General features: G+C 46.4%; 1 pseudogene; it reads right to left on the bottom strand.

The window, feature by feature from the left end:
- Window positions 1-9: 9 nt before the first annotated feature.
- On the bottom strand, window positions 10-16311 carry LOC135545047 (unconventional myosin-VIIa-like; annotated as a pseudogene).
- Between the last annotated feature and the right edge of the window lie 427 nt (window positions 16312-16738).

Genomic DNA, 16738 nt, shown 5'->3' with positions numbered 1-16738 from the left:
GCATTCATCTTAAGATAGCTAGGTGAGACAACCACATATCACATTCTTAGTAAGTACTTTTTCCTCACAGCACAGCAAAACATTTCCTCTCACCTCCCCCTCCCCCTACAGGGCTTGTAGTTCTCTCTCTCTCCCCTCCCTCCTCCCACCTCTCCTTCCCCCTGCAAGGCTTGTAGTTCTCTCTCTCCCCTCCCTCCTCTCACCTCTCCTTCCCCCTGCACGGGTTGTAGTTCTCGCTCCCTCCCTCCCTCCTGCCGGGCCTGTAGTTCACTCTCTTTCCCCTCCCCCCTCTCACCTTTCCCTCCCCCTGCATGGCCTGTAGTACTCGCTCTCCCCTCCCCTCCCCTTCCCCCCCATGCAGAGCATGTAGTTCTCTATTGCCCCTCCCCCCTCCTCTCACCTCCCCCTGCAGGGCTTGTAGTTCTCTCTCTCTCCCATCCCTATCTGCTCTCACCTCTTCTTCCCCCTGCAGAGCCTGTAGTTCTCTATTTCTCTCCCCCATCCTCTCCTCTCCCCCTCCACCTGCAGTTCTCTATTTCTCTCCCCCATCCTTTCACCTCTCCCTCCACCTGCAGAGCCTGTAGTTCTCTCTTTCCCCTCCCCCCTCCTCTCACCTCCCCTCCACCTGCAGAGCCTGTAGTTCCTCTCTCTTTCCCATCCCCCCTCTTCCCCCTCTCCCTCCCCTGCAGAGCCTGCAGAGCCTGTAGTTCTCTCTTTCCCCCTCCACCTTCTCCCCTCCCCCCTCCTCTCACCTCTCCCTCCCCCTGCAGGGCTTGTAGTTCTCACCTCCTCTCCCTCCCCTCTGCAGAGCCTGTGCAGTTCTCTCTTTCCCCCCTTCCCCCTCGTCTCCCCTCTCCCTCCCCCCCCTGCAGAGCCTGTAGTTCTCTCTTTCCCCTCCCCCCTCCTCTCACCTCTCCCTCCCCCTGCAGAGCCTGTAGTTCTCTCTTTCCCCTCCCCCCTCCTCTCACCTCTCCCTCCACCTGCAGAGCCTGTAGTTCTCTCTTTCCCCCCCTCCTCCCCCCCCCTCTCACCTCTCTCCCCATCCACCTTCAGAGCCTGCAGTTCTCTTTCCCATTTCCCCTCCCCCACCTCAGAGCCTGTAGTTCTCTCTTTCCCCTCCCCCTCCCTCTCCCCTCCCCCTGCAGAGCCTGTAGTTCTCTCTTTCCCATCCCCCCTCCTCTCACCTCTCCCTCCACCTGCAGTTCTCTCTTTCCCCTCCCCCCTCCTCTCACCTCTCCCTCCCCCTGCAGGGCTCCTCTCACCTCCCTCCCACCTCCCCCCTTCTCTAGGGCCTGCAGAGCCTGTAGTTCCCTCTTGTAGGTTTTTTTGGCCAACGTCTCGTAAATCTTGGTCATCACAGGAATTTTCTCCTAGCCATCGGTGATGGCCGTGTGGTACTTGGGCTCCGGGAGATTTCGCATGAACATCAGCACCGTAATCCACACCGCCAACACCGCCTGGGGGGAGAGAAACCAACAGTGTTAGAGTTGCAACATTTGAATTACTTACTTTTTCTATATATCCTGGTTGAAGATTCTGGATTTCCTGCTATTCCCTCGTGATTCCAGGAATCTTCCTATCTGGATTTCTGGACAACCGGGGAAAGTAGGGAAATTTTACTGGAATTTTGCAACTCTAAACGGTGTTGTTGCTGTAATTATAAAAAGTACAGTTGGGTAGAAGGAGTCTGCCTGAAAGGACAGTCTGATAAACCCCCATGGTCTACTGGGGTTAGAGGTCAGGGGTCAGAGTTGAGAGGTCATGTGTTCGCCCTCGTCGTCATGGAACAGCAGAGGTTGTTTGAGCGGCCGTCGGCCATAGGTGTGTGTGGTGGTGCCGTGGAAATAGGTGGCAGCGAATTTGGCAAACGTATACTCTGACAGGCCATCCTCCTCATCCTCAGGGAGAGGAAGAAGAGCGTCTAAATCCTCCTCCTCAAGCTCCTTCTGGGCACGCTCCAAGTCCTACAAACAGATGCATGTATGCGCAAACACACACATTTATGCACACACACAGACACACAGTGAACGATTTGAATGTAGCCCAGAGCAGATTGTGTTAACTGTAGCAGTGTTTGTCTGTCTGTCCACCAGGTGGCGACCTTCTCACCTAGAACCCAGCTGGTGGTGCTCCTTCCTGGCCAGGGAAGGAGTTTGTTGTTCCCAGAAAGCCGAATATCTTATCCACCATGTCAGAGTCGTTCACCGGCTCATGTCTGGCATTCTCCATCTGCTCCACCATCTCCTTCTTCTTACACACCTCCTCCCTCTCCGTGTCCTCTTTCGCTAGCTGGGCCAGTCTCCCCTGGTGGTTACGCTATGCTTCTACCTACAGAAGAGTGTGTGTGTGTGTGTGTGTGTGTGTGTGTGTGTGTGTGTCCCCTCAGATTTGTTGTTATTTTTCTGTAATACTACGAGCCAGCTAGTAGTTTTATGATGGAGCCATTTCAGGCTATCAAGTTAGAGTAGCTATCTTATCTAAGTATCTTAGCTGGCATGCATGCTGGCAAGGTTGGTAGACTTTAGAAAAGCTAGCAATAACTAAATGTACTCAATATTTTACCCAGATTTTAGCAGAGATGCAGAGAAGCATATTTAGTTTCTTTTTAATTCAGAACCACCAGTCAGGAGGATACAGACAGCTTAAGAGGTATGCTTAGATATGCAGAAAAATTGACATATTTCCTAACATAGAATTAAGCATAATGATTATGGCTCTAGATTGCAGGGCCTGGCCCCCCTACGGACCATCCCTAACCATCCTCATGTACTTTGTGCCCCCTCTGATTTTTGGGGTGCATGACGCCTGTATGTGTGTGTGTTCCAGACCTTGGCCTTCTTAGCGCTCATCTGGTTCCTCCTCCTCAGCCAGACGCAGCTTCTCTGCCTCCAACCTCCTCAGAGAGACAGAGAGACAGAGAGAGAGAGAGAGAGAGAAAGAGAGAGAAAGGTTATGATGAGAGAGTGAGAGAGAGAAAGGTTTAGGATGAGAGAGTGAGAAAGGTTTAGGATGAGAGAGAGAGAAAGGTTTAGGATGAGAGAGTGAGTGAGTGAGAGAAAGGGTTAGGATGAGAGAGTGAGTGAGTGAGAGAAAGGGTTAGGATGAGAGAGTGAGAGAAAGGGTTAGGATGAGAGAGTGAGAGAAAGGGTTAGGATGAGAGAGTGAGAGAAAGGGTTAGGATGAGAGAGTGAGTGAGAGAAAGGGTTAGGATGAGAGAGTGAGAGAAAGGGTTAGGATGAGAGAGTGAGAGAAAGGGTTAGGATGAGGATGAGAGAAAGTTAGAGATGAAAGTGAGAGAAAGGGTTAGGATGAGAGAGTGAGAGAAAGGGTTATGAGGGATGAGAGAGTGAGAGAAAGAGAAAGGGTTAGGATGAGAGAGTTAGAGAGAAAGGGTTAGGATGAGAGAGTGAGAGAAAGGGTTAGGATGAGGGAGTGAGAGAAAGGGTTAGGATGAGAGAAAGGGTTAGTGAGATGAGAGGATGAGAGAGTGAGAGAAAGGGTTAGGATGAGAGAGTGAGAGAAAGGGTTAGGATGAGGGAGTGAGAGAAAGGGTTAGGATGAGAGAGTGAGAGAAAGGGTTAGGATGAGAGTGAGAGAAAGGGTTAGGATGAGAGAGTGAGAGAAAGGGTTAGGATGAGAGAGTGAGAGAAAGGGTTAGGATGAGGGAGTGAGAGAAAGGGTTAGGATGAGGGAGTGAGCGGGACTGAGGCTTTCTTTCAGTCTGCACTGCGTGTGTGTCTCTTTCTCACCCCCCTCAGTCTCTTGTAGAGGCGTCGTGCGATCATACCCCGTGTGTGAGCCTGGATGGTGATGACGGCCCATAGGCGGTGTCTGAAGGCCCTTCTGACCAGACAGCCTCTACACCTGGCCTGCAGACCCATCACTCTCTGTCTGGCCACGTGGTACGTTACGTACAGCCGCCTGGAGCGGTACAACGACTGCAGTCTGGTGAACCCTGCCCGCATCTAGGAGGGGAGGGGAGGAGAAGGAGGGGAGGAGGGGGAGGAGGGGGAGGAGGAGTGTAACGACGTTCTTCGTTTGTCGCAAGAAAGTCGGACCGAAATGCAGCGTGTAGGTTACTCATGTTTATTAGTGAAACAAACAAACGAACTATACATAAATAACTAATAAATACAAAACAACAAACGGAACGTGAAACCTATTACAGCCTGACTGGTGAAACTAACACAGAGACAGGAACAATCACCCACGAAATACAAAGCGAAACCCAGGCTACCTAAATACGGTTCCCAATCAGAGACAACGAGAATCACCTGACTCTGATTGAGAACCGCCTCAGGCAGCCAAACCTAAGTAACACACACCCCTAATCAGCTACAATCCCAATAACTAAAAAACCCTACTAAGAATACAACAAACAATAAACCCATGTCACACCCTGGCCTGACTAACTAATAAACTAAAACACAAAATTCTAAGACCAAGGCGTGACAAGGAGAGGACATGGAGGAGAAATTGTCATTTGATTAATGATACAAGGAACAGTTCAAGTGATCAAGCTTTTAAAACTCACAGCTCCATAGTTCTTGCGACAGTGGAATCCTCGCCAAGTCTTCTGGATCATCATGGCTGACTTCCTCATCTTCATTTAGTTGGACCTGTTGAGACCAAGTGACACCATTGTTAACTCAAAGCTCGTTGCTATGACTAGTCTCAACTAGTTGCTTTGCCAACAGTCTAAACTGGTTGTTAGGACTACAGCCTCACCGGGTTGCTATGACTACGGCCTCACCTGTCCTTGTAGCCTCGTACAACCTTCTGGATAAGGATGACCTTGTCTGTGATAGCCTTGTCTCTCTCTATCTCCAACAGCATGTCATGGTGGTCCTTAACAAACACACGCACACACGTGCAGACACACAGACACACACACACACACAAACCAGATGTGATCATCAATAGATTCCAAACAGACTGATCTATTTTCATGACATCCCTCACATCTGTCCATTTCTTCTCCTCCTCTGATCTGTCTGTTTCCTGTAGGGAAGTGTGGGCACTGCCCTCGCTGACCTGGCTTCACTTCATGATTTTATTTCCTGTTTTACTTCCTGTCCGACCAGCTGGTCACTCTGATAACGACCTCAGCTATGATAACCATCACCGTGGCAATCAGCCCACCACTGACCACTGACCCCATTCCTAGTGCTGTCCCCGTTTAACTGTCAACAGAGGAACAACTGTGGTTGAGTTCCACTGCATAGCAAATTTCTCTCCCTGTTACTAAGACAGGGTATTGTGGACAACTTGCATATTTCAGATCCAAAAATGTAGCGATTCTCCCAAATGGAAGCCTTTTCCCTATTTGGTGCACTACTTTTGACCATTTCCATGTTTTATTTGAGTCATTTAGTAGACGTTCTTATCCAGAGCAACTTATAGGAGGAATTAGGATTAAGTGCCTTGCTCAAGGACACATCAGAAGATTTTTCACCTAGTTGGCTCGAGGATTCAAACCAGTGACCCTTCGGTTACTGGTCCAACGATCTTAACAGCAAGGCTACCTGCTGCCCACACAGAGACCAGGCACCCTAATAAGGTGCCATTTGGGACTCAGTCCAGGAGTTCGTTACCTTGAGGAGGATCTTGGTCTTTCCCAACTGCCAATCATCATCTCTCCCTAGAACAACTTCCGCTATACGCTGACAAGTTCCCCTCAGGTCCTCCTATATATATATACACACACACACACACGCACACACACACACACACACACACACACACACACACACACACACACACACACACACACACACACACACACACACACACACACACACACACACACACACACACACACACACACACACACACACACACACACACACACACACACACAGTGGACAACGGTCACTGACAAGGCAAGCTTTGGCGAAGACTGATCAAGATCAAAACACATTGTCTTTTTTAAATGAATAAGAGCACCATGCATTGAAAAAACGTTGTTTATGCCATCAGTTTGGGAGATACCATCACATTTTTTGGACTACATGTCTTTACCCAGATGAGCCCCCCATAGAAGGCTCTCAGTACGACTGGCACATCTAAACTCCAACAGTCACGTACCTGTTTGTATGCAGGTTTGACTCCTGGCATGAGGACTCTGTAGCGGTCAACAAACTCAACAACGGTGTATCTGATTGGATAACCAGCTCTGCGTATACGAATGGTCTCCATCATGCTTGAATACCTCAGCTGATGAACACACAGCTCCCCGTCAAACAGCTGGGAGAGATAACAGACAGACACACACATAAACACATGCAGACACACACATGCTCACCATGGGTTTCTTGTACTCGCTGGGTTTAATGCAGCGTACGAAGAAGGGCTGACACACACTCAGAGTCCTCATCAACAGTTCCAAAGAATGCTTGAACTGACTGCTCAGAGTAGGAGAGCGCATCCTGGTCTCCGCCCCCTATAACCACACACATACGTACAGACAAACATCAGCATGGGTTAGTAACAATGGATTCTATCCCTTTCCCTCTCTCTCTCACTATTCTTTTTCCACTCTCTCTTTCGCTCTGTTAAGTTCCCGTTAATTCCCTCTACAGGAAACCTTGCTAAATGCAGCTCATATTGTGACAGATATATTTTGACAGTGTTTAAAATGTTCTACACGTCTCGTTGTAAAAAATCTGTGTCAACGTTAGAACTGTAGTAATGCCAACAACAGTTCCATCAAAGCTATTGTTCTTTACAACTCAATGTCTAAATACACTGAGTGTACAAAACATTAGAGACACCTTCCTAATATTGAGTTGCAGCCCCCTTTTGCCCTCAGAACAGCCCCAATTAGTCGGGTCTGCAAGCTCCTGCAAGAGTGGACGTCCACTTACACAGACAACAACCTTGACCGTTTTTCTCAATGGTTAACGGCCATTATGCAACACCTTCATTATCCACCATCTTTGCAGAGGTGAGAGGGAACCAATAAGAAGACAGGAAGGGATGTCACCACAACATGGCCACCAAGTTAATGGCCCATATTATCACCCGGCAAGTAGCTAACCAGAGACCAAGGCAGACATAAATATGTGTGCATGCACATATGATACGCAAGCACTCAGATACAAACACACACAGACACACAGACACACACACAGATACAAACACACACACACACACAGGACACGCAGATACAAACACACACAGAGATACAGTATAAACACATACACAGACACGCAGATATACACACAGACACGCAGATACAAACACCCAGACAGAGGAAAGAGAGTAATGTTAGCATCTTGCCACACATTACTGAAGAGACAGATGGAGGAGAAGAGTACAAGCATCATGCCATGCAGAGAAAACCTTATTCCATATTTAATTTACTACTTCTGACCAGAGCCCTATATGCACTATAAGGGAATAGAGTGCCATTTGGGATGCAAACCAGACAACCAGAACAGACACAGCCATCTGTCTGGAACACTTCATGATGACCACTCAGAGAAACTGGCCAACAGGTAATGAGTGACCTGTGATGTCATCAAGGTGTAGTGAGGAGTGTTGGGTTGAGTGTGGTTGGTAGGGCGAAGGGTTGCATTACCATGGCAACATCAGCCTGGAAGATCTGCTTGATGAACTTGTTCCTGAAAGAGTGAACCAGCTGGATGATGTCACCATGCAGGGTGTCTCTGTTCTTTATTGGTTATTGATAAGGTTATTGGTTATTGATAAGGCTATTAGTTATTGGTTATTCATAGGGCTATTGGTTATAGGTTATTGATAGGGCTATTGGTTATAGGTTATTGATAGGGCTATTGGTTATTGATAGGGCTATTGGTTATTGATAGGGCTATTGGTTATTGGTTATTGACAGGGCTCTTGGTTATTGATAGGGCTATTGGTTATTGGTTATTGATAAGGCTATTGGTTATTGGTTATTGATAGGGCTATTAGTTATTGGTTATTGGTGGGGCTATTGGTTATTGATATGGCTATTGGTTATTGGTTATTGATAGGGCTATTGGTTATTGGTTATTGATAGGGTTATTGATTATTGATAGGGCTATTGGTTATTGGTTATTGATAGGGCTATTGGTTATTGGTTATTGACAGGGCTATTGGTTATTGGTAATGGATAAGGCTTTTGGTTGTTGGTTATTGATAAGGCTATGGTTCAAAGGGGGAGACACCCTGGACCCAAACTGTTACAGACCTATATCTATCCTGCCCTGGCTATCTAAGGTCTTTGAAAGCCAAGTCAACAAACAGGTCACTGACCATCTCGAATCCCACCGTACCTTCTCCGCTGTGCAATCTGGTTTCCGAGCCGGTCACGGGTGCACCTCAGCCTCGCTCAAGGTACTAAACGATATCATAACCGCCATCGATAAAAGACAGTACTGTGCAGCCGTCTTCATTGACCTTGCCAAGGCTTTCGACTCTGTCAATCACCATATTCTTATCGGCAGACTCAGTAGCCTCGGTTTTTCTGATGACTGCCTTGCCTGGTTCACCAACTACTTTGCAGACAGAGTTCAGTGTGTTAAATCGGAGGGCATGCTGTCCGGTCCTCTGGCAGTCTCTATGGGGGTGCCACAGGGTTCAATTCTCGGGCCGACTCTCTTCTCTGTATATATCAATGATGTTGCTCTTGCTGCGGGCGATTCCCTGATCCACCTCTACGCAGACGACACCATTCTGTATACTTCCGGCCCATCCTTGGACACTGTGCTATATAACCTCCAAACGAGCTTCAATGCCATACAACACTCCTTTCATGGCCTCCAACTGTTCTTAAACGGTAGTAAAACCAAATGCATGCTTTTCAACAGTTCGCTGCCAGCACCCGCACGCCCAACTAGCATCACCACCCTGGATGGTTCCGACCTAGAATATGTGGACATCTATAAGTACCTAGGTGTCTGGCTAGACTGTAAACTCTCCTTCCAGACTCATATCAAACATCTCCAATCTAAAATCAAATCTAGAGTCGGCTTTCTATTCCGCAACAAAGCCTCCTTCACTCACGCCGCCAAACTTACTCAAGTAAAACTGACTATCCTACCGATCCTCGACTTCGGCGATGTCATCTACAAAATAGCTTCCAACACTCTACTCAGTAAACTGGATGCAGTTTATCACTGAGCCATCCGCTTTGTTACAAAAGCACCTTATACCACCCACCACTGCGACCTGTATGCTCTCGTCGGCTGGCCCTCGCTACATATTCGTCGCCAGACCCACTGGCTCCAGGTCATCTACAAGTCCATGCTAGGTAAAGCTCTGCCTTATCTCAGCTCACTGGTCACGATGGCAACACCCACCCGTAGCACGCGCTCCAGCAGGTGTATCTCACTGTGTATCTCACCGCCTTTTGGCCGCCTTTCGTTCCAGTTCTCTGCTGCCTGTGACTGGAACGAATTGCAAAAATCACTGAAGTTGGAGACTTTTATCTCCCTCACCAACTTCAAACATCTGCTATCTGAGCAGCTAACCGATCGCTGCAGCTGTACATAGTCTATCGGTAAATAGCCCACACAATTTTACCTACCTCATCCCCATACTGTTTATATTTATTTACTTTTCTGCTCTTTTGCACACCAATATCTCTACCTGTACATGACCATCTGGTCATTTATCACTCTAGTGTTAATCTGCAAAATTGTAATTATTCGCCTACTTCCTCATGCCTTTTGCACACAATGTATATAGACTCTCTTTTTTTTTCTACTGTGTTATTGACTTGTTAATTGTTTACTCCATGTGGAACTCTGTGTTGTCTGTTCACACTGCTATGCTTTATCTTGGCCAGATCGCAGTTGCAAATGAGAACTTGTTCTCAACTAGCCTACCTGTTTAAATAAAGGTGAAATAAAAAAATAAAAATAAATTGGTTATTGATAAGGCTCTTGGTTATTCGTTATTGATAGGGCTCTTGGTTCTTGGTTATTGATAAGGCTCTTGGTTATTGATAGGGCTCTTGGTTATTGATAAGGCTATTGGTTATTGATAAGGCTCTTGGTTATTGATAAGGCTATTGGTTATTTTTTTATTATTTTTTTATTTTTTTTAAACCTTTATCTAACCAGGCAAGTCAGTTAAGAACAAATTCTTATTTACAATGACGGCCTAGGAACAGCAGGTTAACTGCCTGTTCAGGGGCAGAACGACAGATTTGTACCTTGTCAGCTCAGGGGTTTGAACTTGCAACCTTCTGGTTACTAGTCCAACGCTCTAACCACTAGGCTACCCTGCCGCCCTGCGGTTATTGATAAGGCTTTTGGTTATTGATAGGGCTTTTGGTTATTGATAAGACTATTAGTTATTGGTAATGGATAAGGCGTTTGGTTATTGGTTATTGATCAGGCTATTGGTTATTGATACAGATATTGGATATTGGTCATTGGTTGTTGATAAGGCTATCGGTTATTGTTTAGGATATTGGGTCTAGTGTGTCCTATCCTCTATTAGTCCTGAGAAGAACCCTTTACAGTGACTTTTTCATTGAGGGTGGTCATTACAAAATCAAAGCATGTTGGTTTTACCATTAAATAAGAATTTTATCAATTTCCACTGTCCTCCAAGAGTTGATGATTTTGGTCATCATGTTGTATATGATAATCAGTCAGTGAGTATGTGATAATCATGTTGCCATAATGTTGTCACGTACCTCGTGTCTCGTAGTGAACCACCCCAGCAAAGTGCTGGATGCCAAACTGGGTCTCATAAGTGGTCTTAGGAGGAACGTAGTTGGTGTTCAACTTGTGCTGAGAGTTCAACTTATTCAACAGAGTAGTGTCTGTACCCTGAGACAGAGAAGGGGGTAGGGGTGGATGAGAGGGATGGGTTAGGGAGATGTGATCTAACTAAGTACCCTGGGAACTGACAGGGTAGGTTTACACAAATATTTGCTGGGATATTTGTTCTCTCCCTATTATACTGTATCCGTGTTTCCCTCTCTCCTCTTCCTTCTACGTTAGGGAACAACAGATGTAGCATCTTAATTTGACCCAGTTTGCTACAGCAGGAAAATAGTCCTGCAGCAACAGGAAATATGAATTATTATGTGGATTATAATACATTTTTATTTTTATATTTCTTTATTATTTTTCTTCTCCCCAATTTTGTGGTATCCAATTGGTAGTTACAGTCTTGTCTCATCGCTGCAACTCCTGTACGGACTAGGGAGAGGCAAAGGTCGAGAGCTGCGCATACTCCCGAAACACAACCCAACCAAGCCGCACTGCTTCTTGACACAATGCCCACTTAACCCAGAAGCCAGCCACTCCAATGTGTTGGAGGGAACACTGTACACCTGGCGACTGTGTCAGGACACACTGCGCCCGGCCCGCAACAGCAGTCGCTAGTGTGTGATGGACGACACCCCATGGGTCTCCCGGTTGCGGCCGGCTGCAACACCAGCAGCGCCACTCGGGTGGCCATGTGCATTATAATTAATGGGCATTCTTGTAGCTGTTGATACATTTTCCGTAAGGGAAAATCAGTTCTGAAATTTCTATGTGGAAATTAAAAACTTCAGAAGCCTTTTTAAAACTCAAATACAATACAAATTTGATATTTCCTACATTGCAGTTATGTTCCCCTCAACAGGGTGATCAAATTAAGATCCTACATCTGTATGTGTACCGTATCTATCTATAATGCAGTTACATTGGGGAAATTGCTCTCCGTGTCTATGAGGTTCATGATTTACATTTACATTTAAGTCATTTAGCAGACGCTCTTATCCAGAGCGACTTACAAAATGATGATCAAGGGTTTGATAGCGATCATGTTTCTTGTCCCTCTCTCGCCCACCCCCTATCCTCCTCTACCTCAAGGTTATACTATCATCAATACATTGGGGAACTTGCTCTCCTCGTCTATGAGCCTGATGATGTTCATGGGTTTGATAGCGATCATGTCCAGGGCATCCTGGTTGTCCGTGAACTCGATGTGTTGCCAGTTGATGGGTTCCAGGTTGTACTTTTCCTGCTCCAGCTTGAACACATGCCTCACAAAGAACTGCTGCTGGTTTTCATTGGCAAAGTTAATGCACAGCTGCTCAAAACTGTTGATAGGGAGAGACACATACACACACATTTCTGGTATTTTATTAGGATCCCCATTAGCTGTTGCAAAAGCAGCAGCTACTCTTCCTGGGTTCCACACTAAACATGAAACATGATATAATACGGAACATTAATAGACAAGAACAGTTCAAGGACAGAACTACATACATTTTTTAAAAAGGCACACGTAGCCTACATAATAATACATACACAAACTATCTAGGTCAAATAGAGGAGAGGCGTTGTGCAGTGAGGTGTTGCTTCATCTGTTTTGTTGTAACCAGGTTTGCTGTTTATTTGAGCAATATAAGATGGAACAGAGTTCCATGCAATAATGGCTCTAAATAATACTGTACGCTTCCTTGAATTTGTTCTGGATTTGGGGACTGTGAAAAGACCCCTAGTGACGTGTCTGGTGGGGTAAGTGTGTGTGTCAGAGCTGTGTGTAAATTGACTATGCAAACAATTTGGGATTTTTCAACGCATGAATGTTTCTTATATGAACGCAGGGCAGGAAACCGACACAAGTAGTCCTATGGAGTGTCTGAGGGCTTTGGGCTCATGGGACAGAGGCTTGTAGATCGCTACATTGATCTTCTCTACAATCCACACAAACAGACAACCGTAGATCCCCTACACACACAATGCACGCACACACACAATATACATATGCTAGAGAGTGTTTGAAAAAGTCTGTCACACACCAGAGAGCATGTTAATGTGTGTGTATGTGTGTGTGTGTGTGTGTGTGTGTGTGTGTGTGTGTGTGTGTGTGTGTGTGTGTGTGTGTGTGTGTGTGTGTGTGTGTGTGTGTGTGTGTGTGTGTGTGTGTGTGTTACCTTGACGAATGTGTCTCGTACGTCCAGTGCCTGCTCTATACTGAGGGGAGTGGAGACTTGTTTCTCCTCTAGTGATCAGAGTCCTACTGGTCAGACAGTTCATCAGGTCTTTACAGTCCACCTACGCACACACACACACACACACACACACGCATGCGTGAACGCACATAAGCTGGCAGGCGGGCGCATGCACACGTACACACAAGTACACACACACACACACACACACACACAGCAACATTAAGTCAGAAAACACACTTCTTTCACACCATCAACCAATGTCAACAACAGTCCAAGTTTGTGTGTTTCACCAGTTTGCCACTAGGAGGTGCTCACTGCCGTGTTATTCACTAAACAGTGTTAGCTCTCTCCCCCTCCCTCCCTCCCACCCTCCTCATCCGCTCTCCCTCCCTCCCTCCCTCCACCTCCACCTCCACCTCCCCCCCTCTCCCTCCCTCTCCTCTCCCCCCTCCCTCCCTCCCTCCCTCCCTCCCTCCCGCAGTGGTCTAGGACTCACCTGTAGTTCTCCAGCAGCTGTGACATAACTAGTTCAGTTTACTGCTGTACAACCACTCAGTGGACAGGGTAGGTGTGTGTATGTACAGTAGGTTTATGGGTACAGTGTGTGTGTGCGTGTGTTACCTCCAGCAGACCACCTCACAGGCATCCAGGTTGTCATAAGTACGAGCTAGGGGTCAGAGGTCAGAGGTAGGAGGTAGGTGACAGTGAAGTCAGTATGATGACATTCAAATATGTATGTCTGTGTGTGTGTATGTGTGTACCTATTACCTTCATAACGCAGGTTCCCCATATGTAGTATAGAGGCCAATAGTTTGGAGATCATCCAATTCTCAGTGTGAACATCAACACCTTCATGGCTGATTGGATGTTTGAATACTCCTTCATATCATCACGACCATCACACACAGTACACTTCCCCTGGAGGAGAGGAGAACTTTAGTTTAATTATATTTTCTAACTACTGTTATAATAGCATTGTTAACGTGTTAGCTAAGTGGTGTCCTACTAAGGTAGCTGTAGTCTGTGGCTTTCCCTAGTCCCAGTTTCTTCTTCTGGTCTGAAGGCATGCCCTTCAACATACAGTAGAAGATATGGTAGTTCCTCTCATCACGAGCCTGCAGAGAGAGGGGGGGAAGAGATGACACGATAGTGACCAAAGTAACACAGCCCGACTGTATCACAGAATATAGGACAGTTGCTTACTTCAGCTAGCTAACACTTCCTGTTCCAAAACGTTTTGCTTCGTTTTGCTATGGTGTGCACTAATGAATCCAACCCTGTCTGCAGACCCTATAACCTCGCCCCCTGAATCCAACCCTGTCTGCAGACTCGTGACTTCTCCAGCAGGTACTGTTCTATCTTGGCCCCCTCTATGGCTCCTCCCTTGTTGAAGTGGACGTCGATGTATTTCCCGAAGCGGCTGGAGTTACGGATCGTCTTAGGACAGACAACACAAAGCCCTCAACACTCAGGACTAGAACTACTATAGGGTTTATTATTGTGATCGTGTGTGTGTGTCCTACCCTTGTCACGAACTGGCTCAAAGCTCGTAACAAAAGGGAGACAATGTGGAGATAAGGAGTAACAAAACATATATTTATTAAATAAAGTAAACTAAGTACAATATACAATGGTGTGTGTAATCAGTAATCAGTAGTGTAAGTGAGTGTTTTGGCATGCATGAATGTGATAATGCAGGGTGCCAAAGCAAACAACCAAAAGCCAACAAAATACACAACAAAATCTGTAAATGTATCTGCATGGAGAGAGTCTCCTCCATGAATGGGGAAGTGGTGTATTTATCCTGGGACACACCGGGCCCAGGTGTTTCCCATGTAGCTGACGATCCTCACAACTCCGCCCACCGGCATCCTAATAAGGAAACAAGAACAACGAGAATATATCAGACAGAGTGGGAGGGTTATCACACCCTATAGTATAGGATTAGCCTCCAGGACATGTTGTTCTATCCAGGAGTGTTGTCCACTGATGGCTGCTAGGACCTGGAGGACCAGCTTGGTGCTCTCCGTCTTCCCTGCTCCAGAACACACACATCAAATTAGATCCGACTTGGTGCTCTCGCACGCTTCTAAGAACACACACACACCCAGACACACCCCTCTCCCTCTCACACACCAGATGATGCAGCACTGGTCTCTGTTGTTCCTCTGCATGTTGAAGTTAACAGTTATCTGCGATGGCAAAGATGTGTGGAGGCATCTCTTCTATCTTCTTATTGGTGTACAGGCGGATCCGGTCAGGTGTGTAGATGGGCAGCACCTGGTAGGGGTTTACTGCCACCGGGATAGAGCCTGTATACGTCTGGAGGGGACGGGGGTAGAGGGCAACGGGAAAAGGGCAAGGTAGGACCCCAAATCAAAATTCCTAGAAATGAAAAGTGAAGATGGGTCATGCTGTGCAGTGCCGCAGTAGAGATGACATGCACGTTACTATATCAACTCTGCACTCTGTGATCAGTTTAAATGGACAGTCACACGGGCACATTGCAGCAGGACAGAAGTACTTTATAGTTGGCCGTTCTCATTTACCTGCCACATGAAAATGAGGGGCGGATGAAGTCTGTGTGTGTTGGGAGCAGAGGTGACGTGGGGTTCATCTCTCAGATGGTGCAATCAGTGACAACTGAGTATCAGTAACGGTCACTGGAGCCCGGACAGCCATGAGTAAAACTAGTAGCTCATACCTACACTAACACATGCACTCATACACCCACACACCCAGACAGACAGACACACACACTGGGGGTGAGTATCTCAGGCAGCCATGAGTAAAACTAGTAGCTCATACGTACACTAACACATGCACCCACCCACCCACCCACACACCCAGACAGACACACACACTGGGGGTGAGTATCTCAGGCAGCCATGCATCATGCCCCTGTACTTACTCTCCCACCACAGTTAGTCTACAGAAAGGAAGGAGGAGAGAAAATGAGAAAGAGAGAGATGGGGAAGGAGGAAGAGGAGAGACAAAGAGTGAGGGAGGCTGAAGGGAGAGAAACAGAGAAAATCAAGGCAAAAACACAGGTTGAGAGAGAGATATATATATATAATCCTTTCCCTTCGTTCTCTGAACAACACCGGTCATTGATCACCTGAGTGTGGGCTTCTGAGAAACAGCCTGTCTGTAGTTTGATTTTGAACACGGGTAAAACTGTTTTGAGGCGAATGTTTCATTTTGCAAGAGGAGTCAGAGGCTTTGTAAATAGTGCTTGCACAGAGAGAAAATGCATTGCTTCACATATAAAAGACACAGTGTATACTGTATATACACACTGAAAGGGTGCATATTTCTCAGGCTGTTCTGAAAGACACATTGATCAGTGTTCCTCACACCACACACACAGTCACACTCTCTCTCACGCTACACAGCATGGTTGATAGTGGACACCAGACAGGCAGACAGGCAGTGTTTCAGCTATATATAGTGCCTTGCGAAAGTATTCGGCCCCCTTGAACTTTGCGACCTTTTGCCACATTTCAGGCTTCAAACATAAAGATATAAAACTGTATTTTTTTGTGAAGAATCAACAACAAGGGGGACACAATCATGAAGTGGAACGACATTTATTGGATATTTCAAACTTTTTTTACAAATCAAAAACTGAGAAATTGGGCGTGCAAAATGATTCAGCCCCTTTACTTTCAGCCGAATACTTTCGCTAGGCACTGTATTACAGTATACATTCAACTGAAACCAGTCAGCAGGTTTAAGAGAAAGAAACAGAGAAGTATAGAACTAGTAAAATCATCCCTTAAATAGCGAGAATGTTATGGATAACTGTGATATGATTTGAAACGT

This window comes from Oncorhynchus masou, chromosome 9 (assembly GCF_036934945.1).
Source record: "Oncorhynchus masou masou isolate Uvic2021 chromosome 9, UVic_Omas_1.1, whole genome shotgun sequence".
Lineage (NCBI taxonomy): Eukaryota > Metazoa > Chordata > Actinopteri > Salmoniformes > Salmonidae > Oncorhynchus > Oncorhynchus masou.
The sequence above is the reverse complement of the archived record's forward strand: the minus strand, read 5'-3'. Positions and strand labels throughout refer to the sequence as shown.